Here is a 12,960-nt window from a genome sequence, read left to right on the forward strand (position 1 = left end):
AATTCAACAATTAACTTTGGATGGAAGTGTGGGTAGAAGGTCTTACATTGTCGCCAAAGAATAGCACGGGGATTATAAAAGTAACCAGGCACATTATAAGGACAAAAATGAAATCCCAAAATTATAATGACGAAAAACATAACTTCTCTGTTGACACTTGAATTTTTCCGACAATTAAAGTTAGAAAATTCCATATTCGAGATTCTCAATCACAACTCTTGACAAAAAACTAAAATAGTGATACAAACGGTCTATAAATTTTGGCTCAATGTGCAATGTGGTCCCTGAACGTTGGCTTAGTATGCAATATGGTCTATGAGTTTTTAATTTGTTCGATATAGTCTCTGAAATTTTGGTACATGTTTAATATAGTCATTGGACTATATGAAAATATTCAATATTGTCATTCCATTAATTCGAGATCATGGACTATATTGAACATTTTTATATAATCCAATGACTATATTGAACATGTATCAAAATTTTAAACACCACATTACACATTGTGCTAAAGTTTAGGGACCATATTTCGCAGTAAACCAAAGTTCAAAAACTATTTATAAAAAGTTAGCAAGTGTTTAGTATCTCATTGCATGTAAAAATTAGGAGCATCGCATTTCATTAGTAATTTTGTATCATTTTTTTTAATAAACCAAGAGTTGACTTTTTATAGGTTGACTATTAGTCAAACTGGAAAAAAGAAAATGTCAACTCTTGGTAAAAATTACAAAAACGTAAAAAATGAATGTAGGTGTCAATATATTAACATAGGCATGTAGATTAGGCCCTTAAATTTAGAATTTTTATAAAATTGGCCAAATATTGACCTTTTGGCCAAATAGAAGAATTTGACCTTTAACCAAAAAAATTAGAATTTTGCTAATTTCTAATTTATTTTAAAGATTTGATTTAAGGACGATGAAATTTAGAGATTTCGGATCCGATTAAAGAAATTTCAGCTTCAAGAACCAATCGACCACTTAAAGATATATATTAGGGACCGTAGGATTTGAGTTAATATTAGAGATATTGGATCCGATTAAACATTTGATTTAAGGTAGCTTTTTAATAAAAACAGGTGTTTTGAATGATCAAAGGCGTCTCTTTTATTCCAAAGCGTTTTTACGTCCACAAATGGGGTGGCGCGGACAGATTTTTCAGAACCATTTTTGCTCACGGTTCGTCGACGCTCAAGGCCCTCTCCACGTGGTTAGCCATTGTTGCCATCATTTCTCGTAATCTCGGAGCCTCACTTTCCCTCCTCATTAATCTCCGTTTTTTGGCCGTGAAGACTTGGAGTGATCTGTTCTCGCTAAAGGTTCCATTACCGGCGCTCATCGTCACCGCCGACACTCACCAGAACCTCGTTGCACAAGTTCGACCTCTAATTGCAACCGAATACAGCATCCGCAGGTACGAGCATCCTTAGTTTGTCCTGGTCAGTCAAGTCTACAAAGGCGGTTGAAGTTTTTTGTTGTTTTTGTGAAGTTCCTCTGATCTTGACCCGCATCGAGTGTGTAGCAATAGGAGTCACTTAGTAATAATCTTTATTAGCCTCAGTATATGATTTTCCTTTTCCTTTTCGAATGTCACCATGAGTCTGTGACCGCATCTCCTCCTCCCTTTTTGTCTTTTGCTATGTGTTTCATGTAGGAACGTACATAACAAGGTCTGGCAATGGTCGAGACAAGGTCCCTATTGCATTAGCCTTCCGTTGTTCATTCTCTTTGTGTTCGTGAAAAGTGATCACTGTTGATTAACGGTGATGATATTTGCCAATAAGGGCAATAGTAGACAATGTTCCGGTGGTGATGGATTGACGTAACTCACGGTGATGTCTCGGTTGTGCTCGGCTTGGAGGTTGAAAGTGGTATCCATTAATTAAAGCTTTGAATGTCCTGAAATTAACCCAATTTTGAGAGTTCTTGGTCCGCAATGTGAAGAAGGTGATATAGGGACTTTGCTAGCATAACATTTTTTTGCTACTATTAGAATAACATCATATTGTGAGCCACATATTTTTGAAGAAGTGTACCTCACAATAATTTCTAATTATTTGTTATTTATTTTTTGGCCCAAAACATGCTATTATTTTCACAGCAGAATAATGAGGGAAAAGTACCAAAATAATCCTAAACATTTTGCATTGGTACCAATTCAGTCATAAACTTTTTAATTGGACCAATTTAGTCCTAAACCTTTTTATAATGGTATCAATTCAGTCCATCCAGCTAATTTAAGCCGGAAATTACTGACATGGCCGCCGGCGCCTTATGTGGTGCCACATGGACAAATTTTATAATTTTTATAATTTTTTTTTTCAGATTTTTAATTTTTTTTTTCTTTTCTCCTTAACCTCGCCGGCCGGCCGACCATCGCTGGCCACCGGCTAGTAGGGCGAGGGGCCCCGTGCCCTCATCGGCCACTAGCTAGGGCCGCTGCGCTCGCCGGCCACAAGCGAGGGCGTTGGCCCCCGCCTGAGATCCGGGCGAGGGCCGCCGCGCCTCGCTTGTGGCCAACGAGGGTACCCTTTCCTGTTGGCCGGCGAGGGCCTCTACGCCCTCATCGTTCACAAGCGAGGGCACAACGGCCCTTGCTCATGGCGGGCAAGGGCATGATGTGCCCTCGCCGGCACGAGCGAGGCCGCCGTGGCCCTCGCCCGGATTTGGGCGAGGGCGTCGTGCCCTCGCTCGCGTCGAGCGAGGGCGTTGTGCCCTCACCTGGATCCGAGTGAGGGCCGCCGTGCCCTCGCCCTCCACGAGCAAGAGTTGCTGTGCCCTCGCCTGTGGCCGATGAGGGCACAGAGGCCCCGTTGGCCAACGGGCGAGGGTTTCGGTCCTCGCCGGATCTAGGTGGGGGCGATGCCCTAGCTTGTGGTCGGCGAGGGCGCGACGGCCCTCGCTAGTGGCCGACGAGGGTGTGAGGCCCTCGCCCTACCAACCGACGGCCGGCGATGGTCGGCCGGCTGGTGACCTCGCCGGCCAAAGGATAAGGAGAAAAGAAAAAAAAAAGAGAAAAAAAGAAAAAAATTTAAAAATCTGAAAAAAAAATTACAAAAAATTATAAAATTTGTCCATGTGGCGCCACATAAGACAAAGGCGGCCACGTCGGCAATTTCCAGCTTAAATTAGCCGGATGGACCGATTGGTACCAATGTAAAAGGTTAAGACTAAATTGGTCCAATTGAAAAGTTTATGACTAAATTGGTACTAATGTAAAAAGTTTAGGATTATTTTGGTACTTTTCCCGAATAATGATAGTTAGACAAGTATTTCTCAAAAATAAATAAGGAAGAAGGCAAAAGAGAGAGAGAGAGAGAGAGAGAGAGAGAGAGAGAGGAAATGGAGAAATACACTAGGGGCCTATTTGATAATGTGTTTCTATTATTGTCACGACCTCTTTTTTTCCGTCCGGGGGAAAAGGAAGAGTGTTTAGGGGTATTTGCCTAAAGAAGCGGACCAATGGCCCTAAATTAGGCGGGGCTCTCCCAAGCCCATACCTCGTGCGACGTTGGATTTCATATTTCGATTCTTAACAACCTAAATATTTCTAGGAGTCGTCACTAGCCTATTGGGGTCGGCTAGAAACCAATCGAGACACGGAGTGGTGTCCCAATTCCTACGCAACCAGAGATTTCTAGGAACGGGGACTTGTTTACGCCAATGTTTCTATTAGCGCCCTTGCGGTACCACTAACTTGGAAAGTTATTTATCTAAATAGCCACACATTCTTGATTACCAATTATAATCTTTATGAAACCACTAAGTATCCATGCAAATGTTTTTGTAGTTTTTTCTTTTTTAAAGTCTAGACTAATCCTAACATAATTTAAAAGAGAAATTTACACTCAAATTAATGAAAAGCAGCGCGTAAGTAAACATCCAAGAAATTGAAATGACTTGAAAATAAACGCAGAAAATATAAACCCGATACAAGTCGGGCAAATAATATTACATGGCCTTGTTATCATGCCCGGGACAGGACCCCGTGAGCGAAATGGGAATTTAAATACGCATGATATTACTCTAAATGCATGAAATTACTCTAGATAATTTTAATCTATGCAAAATGGATTATTTACAAAAATTGTTATAAAATAACAAAAAAAGCATTAAATTAGAAAAATGACATTTTAAAATTAGGAAAATTCCATATATGTCATTTCTATCATAATTTGATGTTATCCAACATTTTTTATATTTTTTGAAATTTTCAGATTTTTCTTTTTTTTATTATTTTTTAAAAGAATATTAATAATGATTCCTTAAACCGATCTACGCTAACATGGAGTAACAAATCACATGAATATCATAACGATTAAGCTCAAATCAACCGCTTCGAGATTGGAGCTTGGTTTCAACATTTTATCGAATACTTGGTTTGCATCAAATCACCCCAAAACGGCTTCTTCGGGTCATGTTCGTGGTCTTCAATCTCGATCCATAAGCAATCTCATGTGAATGCAAAGTATCAAGGATATACTACTACATGCAAAGAACGTGTTTGACTAGAAATTATAGCCTAGAACATGCAAAAACCGAACTGAAAACGGCCTCCAACATGCGGGTTGGGGCTGTTTTGCAAAAACTGGTGATGAACCCAAGTCAAACAGCCATGCCAAATGCTCAGATTGAAGCTCCGACAACCATCACATGCCATATCTATATGATATATTACTCCATCTAGATGAAAATAGGTAACACTTACTTTCAAATGCAATAAACATCACCGAAAATGATCAACCGAACGCATCAAAATGAACTCTCCAAGAAGCATTCATGCATGGTCTATGCTGGCCAACCATGTCTCAATGTGGTTTTTTGGCTCACGTTATAGATGGTTTCATGGTTCACAAGGAGATTTAAAGACTAAACCGGGTTATCCTATGCATCATTTGTACTCCCATGTAACATTCATCAAAGTCATAACGAAAAACAAGCATGCAAAGGGGAGTAACAAGTCGAGCATGTAGGGGGCATTGAAGAGGTTTTAAACACTTAGAAAAATTTTAGCTTCAGAAATCAGCTCTTCAGACTAGTTTCCTTCTCGATTTTCGTGATCAAAACATGTTCAAACTTGAACAAAAATACATCTAGAATGCTTACCTTGCTTCCTAGTTTCTTTTTCAAGCGACTCTTGGCCAAGGAAACCACGAAATTGTCTTCTGGAAGCACGTGAAAGTTGGTTCCTTCAAGCTGAAAGTGAGATCTGCAGAAGAAAAAGTGACAACGAGGGTTTTCGTTGACTTCCCAAAATTAGATTTCCAAACCTTCCTTGTTGGCCAAGTTCAAATCAACCAAAACTATATGTATTATAGTTTGGCTTGTAAGTCATGGATTTCCTCACTTGTCTCTCAAGTTTCTCAAAAGCACTCGCTTTTCCTCACTCATGAACAATCAGGCTCAACACTTAGAAAAATTTCGGACTTTCTTGGCCCGCCAGGAGGGCACTGTTTTCGGGGGGCTTTAGGAGGCCTTCCCGATCTCCATTTGGGACATATGACCTATGGTTGGAAAGATCTTGGAGTGAAGTTTCAATCTCTAGTTGAAGGTTTTGGCTAATTTTTACCGTAGATGTGTGAAAATCTCACTTTTCTCTCTAAAGGTTCATCTGGAATTTCTGGGTTCTCTCCTTTCTGGAATTGCTTCTGAGGGTGTTTTTTTGGGTACGACTCCGAGCCCCCTCCTCTCTCCCTCGTCTCTTTCTTTTCATCCCCTGAAAGACCTTGCTTCAGTGATATTATCCCATGAATTGAGGGATTTTTGGTCAGCTTTTTGGCCCCCTACCAAGCCTGCCAACTGAGCTAGTCCACCCACTCTCCTGACTTGGCCAAATTTTTAATTCTGCAGCTGTTGAGTGTGCAGGTTTTGCTACGATTTTCCGGTGCTGTCAGGAGCTTATCCTTGGCCAATTTCCGTCCACTTGCACTGCTATATATGGTCTTCCATCACGTGCAAAGATCGGGCTGGTTAGGCAGCTGAGGAGGATATGGTGGGGCCACCAAATTGCTTACTCAGCAACTCCAGATTAAGACCAACTCGTGGACTGAGTTTTGGCTGCTGATTTGAGTGCTTTAATCCACTAATTTGGCTGCTTTTTTTTATCAATTAGAAAGCTCATGTATAGTAGTTTAAGATCTTGACCATTTTTCGCAATTGTGCCCACCCAATTTTGCAAAAAAGTCCCTCAAAGTTGGCCATTTTCTTATCCGAAAATACCCAATTCAATACAAATGTGGTCTTTTTGGCTCAATTTGATTGATTCTACTTGGCCCAAATTCAATTTCAACTTAATTGATGACCAAGATGATTATTTAAGGGCTCGGGCGCAAATTTTGCAAAATTTGCGAATTGGTCCTCGACTTTTGGAAATTGCATTTTGGCCCCAAATTGTCATTTGGATTCCAATCTGACCTCCTAGGCTTGGCTAGTCACATTTAGATCGTTGGCCCCAACTTGCTCTCTCTTTTTTTTCTTTCGATTTTTTTCTTTTTTTTTTTAAATTATTTTTTTTTATAGGAAAAACATCTTTCATTTAAAACACGATATTAAACACCTAGATAATCTATATGTTGGAATGAAATATTTTTGGGCAAAAATTAGGTGTCAACAGCTGCCCTCTTTGGAAGGAAGCTCAAAGAGGTTTCTTTCAAAGATAAGGTGACGCCTAATTTTTTGTTTTTTTTTGTTTTTTTGTTTTTTTTTTTTGCAATTGTAAAATGAAAATGCAAGTAAGCTTAATGTAAAGAGCGTGATCTAGGGATGTACTTGTGAACAATTTGAAAAGTGTGGTTTAAGGATATACCCACGAACCTTGTGGTTTAAGGCAGTCCCACTAACCGTGTGGTTTAAGGCAATCCCACTAACCGTATGGTTTAAGGCGATCCCACTAATCTTGTGGTTTAAGGCGATCCACTAACCGTGTGGTTTAAGGCAGTCCCACTAACCTTGTGGTTTAAAGCAGTTCCACTAACCCCGTGGTTTAAAGCGAGATCCACTAACCGTGTGGTTTAAGGCAAATCCCACTAACCTTGTGGTTTAAGGCGGATCCACTAACCGTGTGGTTTAAGGCGCCCCACTAACCGTGTGGTTTAAGGCAGTCCCACTAACCTTGTGGTTTAAAGCGATCCACTAGGCGCCTCACTAACCTTGTGGTTTAAGGCAGATCCACTAGGCAGTCTCACTAACCTTGTGGTTTAAGGCAGATCCACTAACCGTGTGGTTTAAGGCAGTCCCACTAACCGTGTGGTTTAAGGCAGTCCCACTAACCTCGTGGTTTAAGGTAGACCCACTAACCATGTGGTTTAAGGCAATCCACTAACCTTGTGGTTTAAGGCAATCCCACTAACCGTGTGGTTTAAGGCAGTCCCACTAACCGTGTGGATTGTATGATTTGAGGATGACTAAGAATCTCTTGAAAGTGCATGGTTTAAGACTGATCCATGAACCCTTTGAAATTGCATGGTTTAAAGGTAACCAAGAACTCTTGAAAGTGCATGGTTTAAGGCTATCCCATGAACCCTTTGAAATGGCATGGTTTAAGGATGACCAAGAACCTCTTGAAGATGCATGGTTTAAGGCTAACCCACAAACCCTTTGGAATTGCATGGTTTAAGGATAACCAAGAACCTCTCTGAAAGTGCATGGTTTAAGACTAACCTATGAACCCTTTGGAATTGCATGGTTTAAGGGTAACCAAGAACCTCTTGAAAGTGCATGATTTAAGGCTAATTCAAGAACCCTTTAAAATTGCATGGTTTAAAGGTAACCAAAAACTCTTGAAAGTGCATGGTTTAAGGATAACTCATAAACCCTTTGAAATTGCAAGGTTTAAGAATAACCAAGAACCTTTTGAAAATGCATGGTTTAAGGATAACTCATAAACCCTTTGAAATTGCAAGGTTTAAGGATAACCAAGAACCTTTTGAAAATGCATGGTTTAAAACTAATCCATGAACCTTTAGAATTGCAAGGTTTAAGGATAACCAATAAGCTTTTTGAAAATTGCATGGTTTAAGGCTAACCCATGAACCGTGCGAAATTGCAAGGTTTAAAGATAACCAAGAATCCTTTGAAAATTGCATGATTTAAGGCTAATTCAAAACCCTTTAAAATTGCATGGTTTAAGGATAATCAAGAACCTTTTGAAAATGCATGGTTTAAGGCTAACCCATGAACCATTTGAAATTGCAAGGTTTAAGGATAACCAAGAACCTTTTGAAAATGCATGGTTTAAGGCTAACCCATGAACCCTTTGGAATTGCATGGTTTAAGGGTAACCAAGAACTCTTGAAAATGCATGGTTTAAGGTTAACCCATGAACTCTTTGGAATTGCAAGGTTTAAGGATAACCAAGAACCTTTGAAAATGCATGATTTAAGGCTAATCCAAGAACCCTTTAAAATTGCATGGTTTAAGGAGACCAAGAACCTCTTGAAAATCGTGTGGTTTTTCCTCAAGAAACCCGTCATTTGAGAATATTCAGAAGTGTATATTGCCCATCAAATAGAATTCATTATAACAAGTATTCTAGTAGCGAAAGCATACTAGATGAGATCAATTTCAGCATATGTCATCAGAAACAATATCAAGAGTGTATCGGTAATGAGAAGGCAATGATTGCATAAACAAATCAAACTAATTCCGACCACTTGACAAATTCGCAAAACTGTCATCACTCTCGGATGATATCATTAATCGTCAAATTCTCTCAGGAGAAAAGTCCTTGTTAAAATGACCTTGACTCATGAGAAAGGTTTGTTAAGTACGCCGAGCAAGGACACCTAGTCGAAAGGGCTTCTCGCATATTATCAAGAAAAGGGCTATTTGATCCCATCTATTCATGTGGGAAATAAACCGATCACTCAACCTCACTCTTCCAAAGTGTGCAAGGCTTTGAATCATTCGCAATAAGTACACATTGACCAATCAAAGAGGTCTTTTAGAAGGACCGTAGTGCAGGTTTTGGTCATGGTTTTAGCGATTGATAAGCATCGTTGGCTATGAAATGAATTAATCACTGATCGACATCTCCGCCAGGTTTACAAGTCAAGAAACCTTAAGATGAGATAAGACAACCTTACTCTCACTTCTTTGAGCGGCATCTTCTTTAGGAAGTCCTTATTTCCACTTTGAATCATCCCAATCTGAAGAGACTTTGGGAGTAGGTTGTAATGTTGGATTGGTGAAAGGCTCAAAAGGCTCAACACTTTTTCGAAGAGGGATTTGAGAGTTGGTGATTATCATGGCATCATTACCATATCATCCATTTTTTTAAAGCACTCAATGTTTAGAATTCAAATTGTCTCGAAAGTCCTTTGACTAATCATCTTAACATAATGGCTTTTGCATTTGCAATGATTTTCTTTTCAACGTAGGCATTTTTTTTGCCATTTTTGCTTTCACAGAGATATTCCTCTTGATGTAATTGTTTTTCTTCCACTCTCTCTCCCTTTTTTTTTTGTGGGCATTGGCCTTGCTTTTACCAGGCACACTGCTTTTTCATGCTCCTTAATTTTCACTTGACTTTTGTTCTTTCAAGCTTTTTGAGCTCTTGGGACTTTCAAGATGCTTTTCATATCATATAAACACCAATTGCATTGATAAATCATGTGCCCTGCCCTAATGTTGGGAGATAATCACCACTGGGTTTTAGAAATGAATAGTTAGGCTCAATATGGTTTAAGCAAAGGGTATCGGTGTTTGGGTAGAGAAAAGAATGCTCTTCTTCACCTTGGGATGCTTCGAGCTTCCATAAGAATTCACTTGAAGTTGCCACAAAAAGGATTTATGCAAGTGAGAGTAAAGAAACTTTTCTCATCTTCCCTCTCCAAATAATGTCAACCCAAATCTCCGTAATTGCCCCATCATGGGGTGGTTCTTGACAGGGATATTTTGTAGAAAATTTTTCACATTAAAAGGCTCAAATAGGCTAACTATTGTCACCTGTAGTGTGTATGATAGAGGAAAGAAATGCCTCTTATCATCTTGATCTATGTACCTCTTGCGAATGAATTCATTGACCTCAAACAACACAAGCTTTCTTTTTCACTCGAATTCCAGAGTGTTTAAAGGACATGTTTGGAAATGGGTTGCCTTTCCTCATCCTAAGTGTTTCTCGCTTGGCATAAGCAACATCGCCTTTCATTTTTGTTGAGATCATCTCAGTGGATTAATCTCCATAGAGAACTTTGATTCGAAATGAGTGATCCATCGAGTGGATGGACAATTTAAAGGTAAAAAAGATTTTTGCAAACCTTGTGGAAAACTTGTTTCTTTAATTTCCATTTTTTGCGCTTGTTTCTAGAAAAGCACTAAATGTTCTTTTTTTTTTGCGATGGAAATTCCCATTTATTTTCCATTTGATTTTGAGGAGAAGGGCACTTACCTGTGTCTTAGTAGTTAGGCGACCCTACGAAGAGCAAAAGGGAATGTGTTAGTACATGAATCCTTAGGGATTGTAAAATTGGAAACGATACAACATTACCCTTGGTTAATTTCACCATTTGGCGGCAAATAGCGGAATGAACGTACTGTTTTAAGGCTTGAAGAGAATCTTAGGTCTTTGGTCTCATTTGTTCAAGCATTTTCTTCTTTTTGCAAAAATAAGAGATGCAAAATTTTTTTTTTTATTTTTATTTTTTTATATGGCAACCTCGTTGCCATTTCCGGGGATCGAACCCCGTACCTCTCGGACCGTTCATTCATTCCCATACCACCAGGCCGAAGCGCTGGTAGTGTCTATGGGGCGCTTCTTTTTTTTATTTAATTGAACCGGCTCTAGAACGACACATATTTTAAGCCAACTTAGGTGACTTTGTCATGTGTTAACTCCACATGCTTACTTTGTTGATATAGATTATGCTTAAATCAATTTCTCGAGTTTGTTCCTCGAATACCGACGCTTCCTGTCAAACAAGGGAACTACGTCAAATAATGAAGTTTTAGAGGGGCATTTTGGAAACGATACCGAATTACCCTTCTCATACAGCTGACTTTAAATGTCTTGTGTTCCCTCTTCATGTGCTTTTGCTCGTCAGGTGTTAACATTTCCTTGAAGATCTTGCTTTCAAATAGGCCATTTAGATGTTATCGAATTCACTCATTCTGAGTGGGCGTCAAAGATGAAAGGAGAGGGTACTCCTTGTTTCGATATGTGAGGGCATTGCTCCTTAGATGTTTTACTCCATTTATTCCATCAAAATGGATGGTTGGGCCTTAGCATGCCTTCTTGGTATAAGGTGTTGCTTCAGCACTCAATGTGCACCTTTTCCTACAAGAAATGGGGGCATGTTACTTATATTCCACAATTGAATTGGACTAATTTAGGGACGATACTCCCTTTTCGTGTTGAATCAATTGACTACGTTTCATCTTGCTCATGGGTGAGAATTGCTCTGCTTTAAGTGATTTGCCCCATTCATCAACTGCAAGGAAAAAGAGACGAATATGTTATTTTCATACTCGACGTGATTCATTTTAGGAACAATATACTCCCTTTTACGGCATATATGATGACTGCATTCCATCTCGTTTCCTTGGCTATGGAGAGGGATTTGCTTTCATGATTGGCAGTAATTCACTTGGCAAATGTCTATTTCATTTGAAATTTTCCCCTTTTAAAAGTTGGGTGACTCAGGCATTGCGTACCCCCGATCCATTTTTGGCCATCTGCCCCAATTAAAATTTCCTACATATATGGAAACAATGTATTATTTCTATTCTTAGGTACATTAGGTTTAGGAACGAAGTACACCCTTTTTCAAAGTCGGGCAATTCAGCATCTCATTGTAGCTTTGTTGAAGAAGGCAAGACATTGTCCTTATGGTCAAATGCATGCCACACTAGGTTAGATAACTTGTCCATATGCAGCTCCATCATGTTGGATTGATGAATCTCTGTTTCATTTGAGCACTTCATTCTTTACTCAATTTCCTGCATACCCCTTTTAGGCTAGGTGATTTTTCGCCGTTTTTGCTGCGTCAATGCATTTCCCACTTCACAATCTGTAGGCATGGGTGGCTATGTCAGTTTATGAATGAGTTGTTTTGACTTTTGGAACGAACACACCCTTTTCTTTTAGAGATCGTGTGATTCTGACTAGGTTGTCCTCCCTGTGTAATCTTGTTGCTTGCCAGTAATTTGCCTCACTAAAATCTGCACAAAGTGCAAGGACAAAGCATTCCTAAAATAAATCGAATTTAACTTGAAACGATTACCACCTTTTATTTGAAGGCAACACTTGATGACCGATCCTTGTTTGTGTACATCTACATCTTGAAGTTTTGTCTTGCAGACCACCAATAATTATCTCCATATTGGATTGGATGCCAAGACACCATTGGAAGTGTAGGAATTGCAGTTGCTTCTTGTTTGCAACCAATGAAGTAGTTTGATGCCAAAGAATGTCTATAGATTTCTTTTTCCACAAAGAATGTCAAATTAATATGAGGTCATCCAGGATGTGGAACTTCATTAGACCAGTAGATTTGTGATCTTCAAGGCTTTGATGATTCTTTTCACACTTAATCACAATGTTTGAGTTGATATGCTGCGAAATTATTCAAGTAGTTCATGGCTCAACCAAATATGCCCATAAATGAGCATGAATTGGTGCATCTCATGACATGCTTTGTCAGGGAAAATCCCACGCTTTTGTCAATCTTGAACAAAATCATCATTTTGCCTGTTTAACAAAAAATGGATGATTGAGTTAGTTGTTGCTCAAGAAATCTCTATTGGAACAATTACGACCTTACCCTCTCAAAGCATCATCCTGTGGATTAACCTGCAAAAGCGATTAAGTAAAAAGATAAAGTATTACGCAAGTTCTTCTTGAAACTCATTTTCACACATTTTGAAGCTAAGGCATAAAACTCAGCCCGTAGGGTCCGTTTGAAACACTTCAAGTGTTTTAAAGAATATAACTTTTATGAACTCTAATTTCATTATTAAAAAATGT

The sequence above is a fragment of the Eucalyptus grandis genome, chromosome 8 (genome assembly GCF_016545825.1).
Source record: "Eucalyptus grandis isolate ANBG69807.140 chromosome 8, ASM1654582v1, whole genome shotgun sequence".
Classification (NCBI taxonomy): domain Eukaryota; kingdom Viridiplantae; phylum Streptophyta; class Magnoliopsida; order Myrtales; family Myrtaceae; genus Eucalyptus; species Eucalyptus grandis.